Genomic DNA, 14,677 nt, shown 5'->3' with positions numbered 1-14,677 from the left:
CACACAGACAAAGAAATGGAAACCGTATAAAGAGACAGCCATGATCTAGGAAAGAGGACACTCATGGGAGATCAAGAACTGATGTGAAACTAGGATCAAGACAGAGGCCCTGAAGAAAGAACCCTCAGTATTTTAACCCTACGAGGGTCTCCATGTAGACGATGAGTGACTGCCTGCTATATCAGAGTTGCATATAAATGGTTTATTGTTCTTCAGTATAGGTTCGTCATGTTTTCTTATTCTGAATAAATCACACTTTACTTCATGAAATCTGCCTGGTCACTGGGGTTGGTTTTTCAAAATTGTTAAACCTTATTGCAGGAGGAGTAGCTCCTATTTCTAAATAACTCTTTTGAAATACCTAAGATGCAGGATAGTGCTTATTTCAAAATAGCTATAAGGCTATGACTACACAGCACCCTCCCTTTCAAAAGGGACATGCAAAAGCATCAGACCAAAAATGCATATGAGTCACTAATTTGAATATTCTGTGCCTCCTTTGCATAACACTGGCCACTCGCTGTTCCAGAGGAGCTGCTTTTGAAATGCAAAACAGCTGTGTAGACGGGGTTCATTTGAAAGGAAACCCCGCTTTCAAAAGCACCCCCTTCTTTCTGACAGCCTTTTGTGTGTAGCAGCCCTATTTTGAAATCAATTATTCCGGAATAACTTATTTTAAAATAAGGCTGCTGTGCAGATGTACCCTGTCATTGCCCCTGAGAGAACAAGACTGCAGGTCTGAGCCTGAAGTTAATCAGACCTGCTGAATAATCACAGTAAACTCTGCATAGCTAACGCGTCAAGCCCAAGTTCAGGGGGACTGGATTGTAAATTCCTCTGTAGGGAAAACATGATAGAAGCCCAAGACTTAAGTATGGTACCTGATCAGAGTACACAAAGGGTTTAAAGGTGTAGTTACCTCAAGAACTGTGACTTCATGTAACATTCACCTTTTATTTTGTGAGGATAATTATTTTTCAAGATGCAGAGCCTGCCACCTAAACCATGTGAAACCAACCACAGGCAGACTCCAACCACAGATCTCTGGAGGTTAGTGCAGCTAAAAGCCAACTGGCTTTTAATTAATGCTGTAGAGAAGACTCGTTCTTTCTCTGTGTAAGGCTGTGTCTACGCTAGCTCCCAGCTTTGAAGGGAGCATGTAAGTAGGGTGTCAGGAGCTTACTAATTAAGTGCTGTGGTGCATATGCAGCACTTCATTAAGCTAATTCTCCCCTGCAGCAACTTCGGAGCAGCAAACTTGTAAGTGACAGCTTGCATGTAACCATGGCTACCCTGGGGGTACTTCGAAGTCCCTTTACTCCTGAAGTACCTGCAGGTTAGCCGTGGCTACACGCAAGCTGGCACTTTGAAGTTGGGAGCTAGTGTAGACACAGCCTAAGTTGTTACTGGAAATTTTGTGCCATTGTTACAAGTAATTTGAACAAATGTTATCAATAGTGCTTCACTACCTCCGTCAGATGTCATCATTACAGGGGGGCTGATGGCACCTACAACAAGGATCTAACCTCTTTATGTTGGCAGAATAGTGTATACTCCCCCCAGAATTACAGCACCTCCCCTCTGGGCACAAAATGAATACTGGGGAGGCTGGTTGTACTTTTTCATTCTTCCCCTCCAGTGAGAAATTATGAATAATTCGCCCTTCATTGGGCCTTGGCGTGGAGAGACTTTTTTTTTTTCCTGGCCACCTCAAGCCCAATAAGAACAATGGGATATGGCAGCTAATTTCCTGAGCATGTCAACTTCAGGCAGCATTGAGAGCATTTTGGGCACCCTAACTGTAACTTAATGTGCCTGGATTTCTTTAAAAGATACATTGTAATTGGAAAAGGTTCAGAAAAGGGCAACAAAGATGATTAGGGATTTGAAATGACCTCTATATGAGGCGAAATTAACAACACTGGGACTTCTTAGCTTGGAAAGGAGACGACTAAAGTGGGACATGATTGGGGTCAATAAAATCATGACTGGTGCAGAGAAAGTAGATAAGAGAATGTTATTTACCCCTTCTCATAACACAAGAACTAGCAACCACAAAATTAAATTACCGGGCAGTAGATTTAAAACAAACTAAAGGAAATATTTTTTCACACAATTCACAGGTTGACAGTTGAATGCTTTGCCAAAGGATGTTGTGAAAGCCAAGAATATAACATGGTTCAAAAAAGAGTTATATTCATAGAGGATAGGTCCATCAATGGCTAGTCAACATGAGCAGGGATGGTGTCTCTATCCTCTGTTTTCCAGCAGCTGACATTGAGCAGCATGGGACAGATCACTTGATGAATGCCTGTTCTGTGTATTCCCTCTGGGACACTGGCACTGGCCATTCTCAGAAGATGAAATACTGGGCCAAATGGACCTTTGGTCTGACTAGTGCAGCCACGCTTATGTTCTTAACTCTGACTGTCCTTGGTTAAGAATGTTTGTGGGGAATAATTACAATAAACCAGCAATGCAGTTCACTCTGTACCGCTAATATGTACTTTCAATCTTAATGTGGTATTGCCTGCAAATAGAAACAGAACTACTTTTGTAGTATGGTCCTGCTTCAGACACATTTTCAGATAAACAAATAAAATTTTGTAAAGATTTTAAAATCTGATAAATAGGCCAAATTTATCCCTAATAGAAATAAACCAAGATCAGTTTTACTTGACAGAGTGGGGACATTTTGCCCAATACTGAAATTTATTCTGTATTTTTTTAATGTTTAACTTTAATTAAATTTAAATACTATCAGCCAAAGCACTACAAAGTGAATTTTCCATTGCAATAGCTTCCTTGGGGACACACAAATAGAGAGTGTTATGCTCAATAGCATTTATTCCTGTCTGATCTATCTGCCTCGTGTTCATCTATGTGGTATGTGAGCATCTGCAGTAGCCCTGTCCTATCACTACTCAGAATTTATACATTCTGTTTAAAAGCATCCTTTGAAAAACAAGTATTTGTTTCACATCATGAAATTCTAACACTGTGTTGTGAGAGGATGCCAAGAGAAGTTGCAATGGGTTTATTCAAATTCTTCCAAAATGAAGAAGTATGCCTTTCCCATCAGAGAAAGGAGCATGGATGGTGCTATTGTCCATCCCAGCAATAAAAGTGGTTCCGGGTGTCTTTGGATGTGCAAAACACAGAACAGAGAGGACAAGTTATTGGCAGACTCTCCTCCACTGCCTGCCCAACCAGATGAATGTTCTGGAAGAAGCTCTGGCTGCACCATTTTTAAAAATCACAACAAGAGTCACCTCACACCTTGTTTGTCCTCAGCGCTCAGCTATCATAGGATAATTCTTGTGGCACTGGTGCTTGAGGCTTCACCCCCTCCCCCGTATGCTTCAGCCTCATAGAAACCATGTTTTAGATTCTCCGGGTCCTGCCACAAATTCTGTCGCTTTCCAGCAAACTCTACCAGCAGCAGGCTCTCAAATGCTGATTGGAATTAAACAAGTTGGGCTGAGTTACAAAATGTAAGCCCATTTCCAGCATGCTTTGGTGACAATAAATGCTTTAAAATTATTTTTCTTAAGGCAGCCAGAGAGACCTTCCATACCTACCAATTAAAATAGATTATGGTAATTTCACTGTGTTTTCTCTTATTGTATTCATGTAAAATACCCTTTCAGTTGTGGTACTTGCTACCTTCTCTAACACCATCTTTGGTGACTGAGTTCATTCACTGCCAAGTTCCCCTCATGACCAGATACAGGAAGCTGCTTCCTCACTGAGCTAGCACCCCCTGCCCACAGCTGCTATGGTGCTGTAGAGATTTCTGTCTGTCAGTTCTACAGAGAGGTAGAAGTCCACCCTTTCAGGGCTCACAGCTGTCACAACTAAAAGTCCTCAAAATGCCTTTAACAGAGACAAAAATTCTTTCTCCTCTCTGAGTGGGAGGGAGGCATAATTCCACAGCCTGTTGCCTCTTTTCTGGGCTTAATGAATTCTGCACTGGGTCTCTCCAAGGCCTTGAGAGCTTTCTTTACTCTCTCAGCTCACAGTCAGACATCAGACATTTCTGTCAGCTATTGTAACACCAATGGAATTCCTGTGCCCTCTCAGTTATCATGCTAAAAAGCCCACGATCCAGATTTCTCTGTCACTACAGATGCAGCTCACAGCTCCAGATAGTTATGTCAAAGCAGCCAATTTTCTGCCTCTCATCAAATGAGCCTTCAGGTTTTTACTCCTCTTCAAATGTCCCATCCTCTCCTAATTCTGCCAGACTGATATCTTCATGATAGGTTTTGAAATTTCAGCTACTGAAGGTACAACTTCCTTTATAGCTGCCACTTAGCTGCTATGTTATAACTGCTACATTCCAAGTGAGGTCAGTTTATGGCATGTGTTCAGGGGTGGGTGATAATTTTTGCTGGGGGGAGGGCTCTCTCCAAGAATTTGGTAAGTGGTCAAGGGCCACGCTCTTTTATGACCTTAAGGAAGAGGTGCAGGAATCAGGATGGAGGTTGGGTACAGAAGAGAGATCAGAGTGGGGCACTGGGTTTCAATGGGAGGTGTGAGGAATAGGAGGTAGTTCGGGTAAAGGTGGGGGTTATGACCTGGGGCAGGGGATTAGGGTACTGGATGCAGGAGAGGAGTCTGACCTAGAGGTGGAGTGCAGGAGTGGGTGTACCATCTGGGAAGGGGTTACGACCTGCTGCAGGAGGGGCTGGAGGAGTTTGGGTTGTGACCAGATTGGAATCCTTGGCTGGCACCTTGTCACCCAGCATAAGCAGTGAACCAAAGATGGGCAAAAATGATTGGGAATATGTCCAGAAGGCTCTGTGCTTCAACAGTTCTTCATCTAGCATAGCAGCTCTTAGAGGGACGCACCAAAATGGCGTAACTCTAAGCAGTCCCGACGCTGCTCTATATTGTGTGGCTAGGCAAATTAGCTCTCAACCAGCCCCAGCGAAGGACAAATTGTTTTATGAAATCACCTTCGTGCCCAGTGGCACATGCTACTTTGACACACATCAGAGTTCAGTCCTTGATGTTTAATTTCACTATTTTATTATTTGCCTTACCACATGGCACAAGGTGCATAATTATAGGGACATGTGGCTAATTTGAAAGCCTTTCTAAATGAAGGAAAAACAGTTTAATTTCCTGCGGCTCAGTGTCTAAAAGGTAAACTACCTGGAGTGTTTTCCTTTTATCGCCTGCTACCACTTCCGCAAGGAGAGACCTGCATGTGAGCCTGGCAGCAGGAGGCCAAAAAGAAAAACCCTTCCTTTCACTAGCTGTGACGTGTGGTCACAAAACCAAACTGAACTTCCACCGTGGCTAGGGCAGCACATTGAGCCTTTAAAGCGTCTCCTTTCACTTATGTCTCCTACGGCTGCTCCAGCAAGGAACTAATGATCCAGTCAGCGTGGCTATGGTATTGTCCTGAATGGGGAGAGAGACAAATCCAGATGTGTCTATTTACAGTAATCCCTCGATTTACACTGTGGTTGTATCCTAGGCAACCTCCGCGTAAATCAAATTTCATGTAAATCGGGTGGAGGGTTGGAGAGAACCCTGGAATTCCCCTGGCTGCGGGAGCGGGTAGCTGGAGCCTCTGCAGAGCTCTGCTGCTTCCTGGTTTCCCTTTGGTGGGAGAAGCCGGGAAGCAGCAGTGCTCCACAGCTGTTCCAGCCACCCGCTTCCCTTGGCTGGGAGAAGAGGCACAGCCGCTGGCTCCAGCTACCGGCTTCCCGCAGCTAGGGGAAGTGTTGGGGGCAGCCACGTGGCCCCCAGCTTCCCACAGCTGGGGGGCACACAGTTGCTTGCACCCTGCTTGCAAGCAGCTGTGTCCCCACTGGGCTCTCCCAGCTGGGGGAGCCAAGCTTTTGATTTGCACTTAACTCACATTCTGCAAATCAAAAATGCTTTTCTTGAGGGTTTACTGTATCTTGCTACATGTTTAGCCCACGATGAATTGATGCCCAATTGGCTTGGCAGCAGAAGGGTAAAATGGGGAGGCTGTAGCATTAAAGAATTGTGTTACTACAGTGATACAGAAACCTGCTACCTGAGGGCTGTCAAGTTAAAACCAAAAACAGAACAAAAGATAAAATTAAAAAAAAAAAAAAAACCAAAAAGCAAAGCTAGTTTCCTTTTCCTCTCTGCACAGTCTTCTTTGTCCTACAACATGAAGCTATTAATAATACTTTTTAAATTACTGTTAAAAAAAAAGAACAACCTGTTCTCTTGGCTGACTGAGTATGGTTTGAAGGGAGACAGAATATTTTAGCTGAATCTATGCAGACTAAGTCTAAATCTCTGTAAGGATAGAAGCAAAATCCCCACCTATCCTTTTTGTAGTGGATTATCACAAAGCCAACCAAACACTTCATTACTGATAATGACTCATATTTGATTGAGTCAAATCCCTTTTCGTACCCAAATCCAGAAAGCTCACATATTTGTTCACCTCATGTACATCTAGTATGGTGACAATGCATTTTCCTTAATAAATCAATAATAAATAATAAGTAATCAATAGATGTGTAGGTTCCAGTAGCACCCAGGTGTTCCAATAAGGGTCAGAGCCCATTGCGATAGGCTCTTTAATAATACTTATACCTATCCCACTGGGGTATCAAGAACATTAAAAATTAAGAAGTGTTTTGATCGCTACTGATAAAAAGCACTATGTACACACTGTGTACCTAGTACATACTGTACATACATACATAACTATGTGTAATTATGCAATAAAATCTAAGTTACCCAGCATGATACCAGCTGAAAAGCTCAATAAACCTGCATTTCTGGTCTTCTTTGAAAGTTGGGTTCATAGCCTTGCTCTAGCTTGCACTGGGCTTGGGCTGCACTGCTCCAGGGGAGGGACAAGACCATCTCTACACTCACCAGAAGTGGCAGTGGGGGCATAGCAAGGGTGGGGAGGGGTCAAGGTTTGGGGTGGAGGGCAACTGAGAGGGGCACCAGTCATGTGCCCCTCCAGAACTGCCCTCACCAGTTGCCACTGGCAGGAGCCCTGTGTGTGGCCCCACCCCACTCTGAGTGCTGGTTCCACAGCTCCCATTGGTTGTTCCTGGGGCAGTACCCTCAGATGGAGGCAGCCCACAATTGCCACCTAAATACACCTCACCTTGCAGAGAGGCAAACATGACCCTGCTTGCAGGGGGCTGCCCAATGTGAGCTCCACCCAGATTTGGGATCCCAAAACCTAGCACCCCACCCCATATTCTAAGCCCCTCATGCACCTCAAGTCCTCCCAGAATCTACACCCTGCATCATCACCCTTGTCCCAATCCTCAACACTGAGTCCCCTCCTGCATTCAAACTCTCTCCCAGAGTTCAAATGCCACATTCCTTCTTACACTCTGAACACCTTGACCCCAGCCTGGAGTCCCCTCTTGCACTCCATACTTCCCATCTTTGGTGCCACCTCCAGCTGGAGCCCTCACCCTAACCTGCACCCAACCCCTTCACCCAACCCAGATCCCTCTCTTGCACCCTGAACCCTCATGTCTGGCCCTACCCTCTTTTTTAGCCAGTATATTTGTACCTCTTATTCCCTCAACTTGCCAGATAACAGAGCTTTTAATGTATAAATAAATGGGAAGTCTGCTCCATGCAGTTTATAACCCACAAAGAAAAGTGTATGAAGTTTGGCAGTAGGGGAACACAGTTCAATATATGTAAGTGTGAAATATAGTTGCCATTTCTAAGTAACTATGAAAAATAAAATGTCCGTTCTCCCCATCTTCCACCCAAGCAATTATTGTTTGTTCGTAGGCATCACAGCAGAGATGGAACTTCAGGAGAAATCTGAAGGAAGTCATCTGTTCAAGGAGGACATCTTACTTGTAAGCACAGGTTGAGGACACAGAAGCTTCAACGAGGAGCTGACAAATGAGTGGGTGATGCTGGCACTATTGTTTCTGAATCAGCACAAATAAATTACTGACATCACATTTCCATGACTTCACTGGAAGCCACAGCATGACTGGGACTTTGGAACATCAGTGACATAGGGCATGTTGGATAAACAGTGCATATCAGGACTTGTCAGCAAATTGCTGTGATCTCAGCACCAAACGCTGTTGTGGGTTTGTATGAGATACTGCCTCTACCAAGATGGCTGGAAGAGCTTTCAACATTTTTTTCAACAGTAGCTGCTTAAATTTAGACACCTGGAGCCATGTTTTCCATGGGAGTTGTGTATTCACAGTAAAATCAGGTAAGCTTTTTATTCAGGTGCCTAATACGTGGGTGGAGGAGTGGGAGAAGGCAGCCCCTTGGTGGGATGCCTTGCCCTGGCAGGCCAAACCATGATCTGCTTCAGTTTTCCCTTTCTTCTGGGGTATGCACACACTTACATAGTTCTCTGCAGGGTTAATGTATTACCAAAGGGCCAATAACCACAAACCAGAATTTCCTGGTGCAGTCCACATTCTCTCCTTCAAGACCTATAGTCCACCAGCACATCAAATACAGCTCCAGCATCTTACCACACTGCAGATCTCAAGTATGATGCTCGTTGCCTCTCACCGTGCCTCACCATAGGCAATGCGTGGGGAGTGAACATGGGGTCACACACACCTCCCTGAGTGTCACAAGGCCCCCCACTCACCATCAGCGCCAAAGTGCTTCCAAAGAGTGTGGGGGCCTCCCCGGAGTGGTTCAGCACGAGAAGCTTGTGCTACTCCTAGGCCTCGCCTAGTGGGGTAGGGAGCCAGAATGTACCAGAAATGCTAGGCAGGGGTGGAGCAGAGTTGGAGGGAAGGTGGGGCATGGGCAAAGTAGGGTTGGGTGGGGAGGGGCAGGGTAATGTGCTGGTGCCACCCACCCCATCCCTGCATCGGTCCCCTCTGCATCTCACTGTGACCTCAACTGCTCTATCTTTTCCATTCCATTCTCAGGTCTAGTTGTAATTCTTGGTTACAAATATCCATGAACTCACCCCCTCCATCAATCCCCCTGCTCTCAGCCCTCTCAAGCTTCCCCTTCTAGACATCCTGCAGGCATCCCACTGCTGCTCTCACTCTTCAGTCCTGTCTGGCTGTGGTTCTTCAGCCTGGATACAGCCCTCCCAACCATCTTTCACTTTCACCAGCCTTATATGGCTCCACTGCTCAAGTAGCCAACTCTCACTGTTCCCTTCTTCAGTGACATCCTCTCCTTACAGCTCTCAGCTCAGCTCTACTCTTCTTCTTAGGCCTCTGCACTCTCAGGACTCCAGACTCTCCATTGCCTTTGGGCTGTTTCTGATTTATAACTCCAGAGAGCTGCCCTGCCCTCCTCATTACACCAAAACTAGAGCACACCTGGAGTGGAGCAGTTACACCTTACAAACTGTCTGGTCTTAGGTGAGCATGAGCAATGATTTTTGATGAGGCGCCCACTCCAAGGTTTTGCTAAGTGGTCAAGGGCTGCACTTTTGTATGGAGGAGGTGCAGGGTCTGGGATGGAGGTTGGATGCAGAAAGGAGCTCAGGGTAAGGGACTGGTATGAAGGAGAGGGTGGAGGGGTCTAAGCAGAAGTTTGGGTGACGGAGGATGTTGTGACCTTGGTAGAATATTGGGGTGCAGGGTCCAGGATGGGGTCTGGGTACAGAAGAGGTTTCTGGCCTGGGGGAGAGATGTAGGAAGGTGTACAGAGTTTGAGAGGGAGTTGTGACATGTGGCTTTGGGGCAGGGCGAGAAGGGTGCAGAGGGGTTGGGTGGTGACCTGGGGCAGGGGATTGGAGTTCAGGGTCCAGTGGGTGGTACAGGTGCAGGAGAGGTTTCTGGCCTGGGGGAGGGATGTCGGAAGGGGTGCAGGATCTGGAAGGGAGGTGAGGCATGGGGGATAGGGTGCCAGGGGCAGGCTTTGGCTAGAAAGCAGTTACCTAAGCACCCCTAGCCAGCAGCACTCTCAGGCAGGCTTCTCTGCTTGCTGGTGGCCCCAGACTGCTCAAAGCAGCTGAGTGTTCCAAGTGCCTCTGAGTTGGGGGTGGGGTTTGTGCACTGCCCCTTCCCCAGCAAAATCTCTCCATTCCCATTGCTGAGGGTAGGAAGAGGGGCATGCAAAGCCCTCCTCCCCTCCCCTATGTACAGAGCCACAGAGGTCAGCCAGCTGCTTGGAGAGTTGCTGCTCTGTGCCGCAGGAGTAGGCCATGGGCTCAATTAAAAGGCTTGATGTGATGGATCCAGCTGATGGGCCGTATGTTATCTGCCTCTGCCTTATGTACTTAGGTTGAGAAGTGTTGGCCTTGGTCTTTAGCCTTGTGCCTCAAGATGTACCAGATACATGTGGGTAACAAATATAAGATCACAGTTCCTTGGTACTGTTGTTACCTCTTATTTGACTTCAGGACAGCATGAATTATTTTAGCTCCCCAATCCCCCCAGAAAAATCAGAAGTATTTCTGTGAGAAATTCAGTAGCTAAAATGCATTTCAGTACCTTAAATTTCTGATTAAAAAAAACTTGAATAATTCTTGATCAGGGCTTACAATTTATATGAAATATGTAAGAACTCCTTTTTCAGATTAGCAACCACAACATCCATCTAGTATTTAGCAGTAGAATTAATTCTGCACAGATAATTAAGTGTATTTTCAAATTCATTTCCCAAGAGCCATACAATATATATTAGATTTCTGGAACTAATACTTTGCCATATTATTTGATAGATGTTTGAAAAGGTTTTCCTGAGTGGGTATTCTGTGTACTGATTTTATATGGAAGTGTGCTACCATTCATAGAGGAAGCCTACTTTAGTTATCTATTAATAGTTTGTTCCAGTCCTTGGAAATTGCTAGATTATATTGTTCATCACATAATCCTGGCTTCAATTCATTGTATTTGTTGGGTGAACTAAAATTCTAGCCTGAATTAAAACGTATAGCCACAAGTATACCAATTCAAACACACCTGTGAATCTACCAAATTATGATAATATGTTTAATACCTACAAAACGGTCCTTGAAAACAATCATATATATTTGTATGAACAATTTGGAATTTAATAGGTTCATGTACCATCTTCTGAACAAGTTGATGTTTGAAGTACCATATGCAAATTTCTACTGTTTACGAACATTTATTTTAGACTTTACTGGACTTAAGTAAGGAATTTACCTGGTGGATATCTGCCTCAGGAAATTAGAAGAGACATTAGGCTGGAGGATAGGAACTTAGAGCTGATTGGGATTTTAAAACAAAAATCTGTTTTTGATCAGAAAACATCAGTATGTCAAAACTGAAATTTTGTGAGAACTGGCTGGTTAGGAAATTTTCTGATGTGCAGGATGGAATTTCTGGTCCAAATCAGGGACATCAGCCTGACAGTCATCGCACTCGCCTTGGGTACAAGAAACTCATATTTAAGCCCTTAAAGAAGAGCTCAGTGTCTCCCTCTGGTTCAATTAAAGCTGTTCCCTCACTCACCTTGTCTCTTATTCAAGTTCCTGGCTCTGCCAGATTCAGGTAAGTGCACTAACCAGATTGATACTGAATATGCTGGGCAAGCTGGGCCTCCCTTGCTGGGCTGTCGTAAAAATGGAGTGGTCTCCTTTTCATCTGGGAAACTTTTTGGAAATTTCAAGCAGTTTCACAAGAAGGAAATGCAGGTTTCATAACAGCACTAATCAAGTTAGCCTGAGACTACCAATTCTGGACAGAGAGTGTGTGTGTGTGTGTCAGACATCTGGTGTGTCTCCAGAGGTGTAAGTAAAAGGCAGGAAATGGAAAGAAGAGAGATGTCCCTGGTGTGGGGGAGAGGTGAAAAGAAAGGGCAAGGAGGGCTCTGCTGATGCTAGTGGCTGTGTATGTGGGTGGAAGAAAAGGCAGAGGGGGTTCAAATGGGAAAGGCAGAGTGATGAGGGGCCTTGACTGAAATTTCCCAACTCTGGGTACCAGGCATATTTAGCTGAAATTCACCTCGGTAGCACTTTAAGTTTCTGAATCTCCTCCAGCTCCCTTTGCCCCAGTCCTGCTGCAACCTCTGGCCACTCTGGAGTCTCTTCTTCAGGTCTCCTGCCCTGGTCCCCAAAAATCACAACTCCTAGATAAGGGACTCCACAGCCCTCCTTCAGCCTGGGGCTGTACGTAATTTATGCAGGCTTCCTTGGCCTCCCAGAATCTGGATTCCAGCCCCATTGCATAATTTCCCTTGGTCCTGAACTGACACAATGCCACCTTCTTTGTGAAAGGATTCCACTGTCTGCCTTCTTGTGGATGGGCTGAGATTCAAGTAGGTTCCCCTGTCCACCTGTCTCCTTTCCGGTTCTCTCTCAGGGAGCCTCTCCTCTGACTCAGTATATTCCTGCAACCTTCCTACAATCTCAGACTTCCTATAAAATAGCAAACAACTGTTTTCAATTGAAGGAAGCAGCTACCTCATTAACATCTGGATCCCCTTTCTCTGCTAGTCTGCCGCTCTCCACTCATTCTTTTTGAAGGGTTTTGTCATGGAATAATAGGGAATGGTAAGCCCCACTGCTCCTTCAAAGGGCCAGACCAACTTTTTGCCATAGATCACTTCTGACATGCTCATGTACCAGGTTGGGAACCCCTGATATACATGCTAGAGCTTGCTTCCAGCAGAGACCCACTGTTCTTCCTCACTGATTCTAATAAATTTTAAAAAGAACCTGCTTTGGATAAAACAGGCACACATTTGTAGGGATGTGTGAACTGCCAAAGCTTGTGGGATTCAACATGAATAAATAGCTGTGAGCCTGAAACTTAGTCATGCTGATCACAATTCCTTTTACTTAGAATTCAGAATTAAAATCTCATGAGAGTAGTGGCCTTATAAAATTTCAGATCCTGTTGAAGTTGCATCAAACATGCCATGAAAATAACCCTCTTAAATCAGTATTCTGCCTCTCTTAGCTCCATCCTACCTACAGCCAAGAGGTAGAGAGATGTGCAAAACTTTGGGTGATCATACATGCCATTTTTTCTTGCACAGTCCCTTTTATAAGACCTGACTCCACTGTCCCAACCTTTTTATTTTTTTCTCCTGAAAGTGGCCCTTTATCCCATTTGCTTTTGCCTTCTTGATCAGCTGGCCTGGACAACTGGGACAAATCCCGCTTTTAACAAAAAAGGAGGAACATGCAGGGCACAAGGAGTGAGTGGTGATGCAGTCCTGTGTAGGGCAGGGAAGAAAGGCTCGAGTGAGCAGTCACACCAGCTTGAGCCTTTGGGAAATACAGGCATCTTGCTAGTATGTGTGTCACTGCTTGCTCAGCCTCTGTCTGCTCCCACTGTGTGTGTGGGTGCACGGCTCAGGCAAGTGGTTTGAGTCAGCCTCACATTTGTGGGGGGAGTGGAGATTGGATAAGCAGCTTGGGCCATCCCTGTGAGGGTGGAGAAGGGTGCAGGTCCAGACCGGCAAAATGTCTCATTTTCCCTTTGGAAAACACCCTGGAAAAAACTATACATTTGAAAAATTTACCATATGGTTTCATATTTTAAAAAGAGTTGTTTCAGTATACCCCCCAGTATACCTTCCAAACAGTGCCTCTGCCCTGGCCCCAAGCCCATGCTAGCTCCCATTAAAGCAAAGAGGAATCTTTTGAATGGGAGTGGGATTGGGAACTCCATCACACCCAAAGAATTCACTAGTACAAGTCTAAGCACTGTACTAAAAAGAAATAAGAATTAACTCATTTGGTAGCTGTTCTGTTATCTGTCAACAATTCCACATTGCAGAATGGATGCACCGCACACACATGATGTGGTATTCAGTTGGTTGAGGCATGCAGATGTCCTTCCAGGAAGATGATAAATTAATTTCCATCAGCAACTAACAGTGTTTGAGAAACCTTAGCCCTTCTTTAGCTCTCAGTGGTGTCAAGGGCCTTCGGGTATCAATGAGAACAGGATCTCAAACACATACTTTCAAAAAAAAAACAAAAAACAAAAAACCTACAGATAAAACAATTGCATACCACAAAAGCCATATTCCAATTTATTGCTAACCCATTGAAAAAAAAAAAAAAAAACCTCATTTTCCTAGACTATGGGATTTCCTTAATTTATAACCTCAATCCAGTATCACAAGAACTGCATATGTTTTCAGAGCACATCGACAGAATGCTGTGGATGCTGGGCACACACTAGGCATAGCAGAAAAGCATGTCAAAAGGATAATGTTGCTACCATTTAAAAAAACATGGTTATATGCACTCATTTGTTTGTCTAAGGTGTCACAGGACTTCTTGTTTTTGAAGATACAGACTAACTCGGCTACCTCTCTGATACTTGTTGGCTTTGGTTACTCTTGCAATTAAGTCAGCATTAGAACATTAGAGAAGCACACACTCAGTGCTTTGCCAGCTACCTTATCCTATACAAATGTCTTGCAAATGTTATGCAGTTTCACTACTTCTAAGCCAAAATGCCCTTCAATATGTGATGAGATACTACAAGGGCAATGTCTTTCATTCTAAGATGATGAATAACACATGATTTAACACAATTAGGATCACATTTTCAAAATGCAGTTGTACGACAGGATTAAAACTAATTGTGGCTCCAAAATGTACAAACCTCTATAAAACCAATATATCCATAGGAACAGAGCAAACAGGTATTCTTAAATTGATTCTGATAACGAAAGAAACAACCAGGCCAATCTATTCAGTAGAAAGAGTCAAGGTTACATTTATGTCCATTTTGCAAAGCAGTTCCCAATTAACTTTTCT

General features: G+C 44.5%; 1 protein-coding gene across 1 annotated transcript in view; it reads right to left on the bottom strand.

The window, feature by feature from the left end:
* The window catches only part of ADAMTS12 (ADAM metallopeptidase with thrombospondin type 1 motif 12), a 278,989-nt gene that overhangs the window by 70,814 nt on the left and 193,498 nt on the right, over positions 1-14,677 (bottom strand). The window lies entirely within an intron of this gene.

This window comes from Carettochelys insculpta, chromosome 5, assembly GCF_033958435.1.
Source record: "Carettochelys insculpta isolate YL-2023 chromosome 5, ASM3395843v1, whole genome shotgun sequence".
NCBI lineage: Eukaryota > Metazoa > Chordata > Testudines > Carettochelyidae > Carettochelys > Carettochelys insculpta.
Note: the sequence above shows the minus strand (reverse complement) of the source record. Positions and strands in the feature narration are given on the sequence as shown.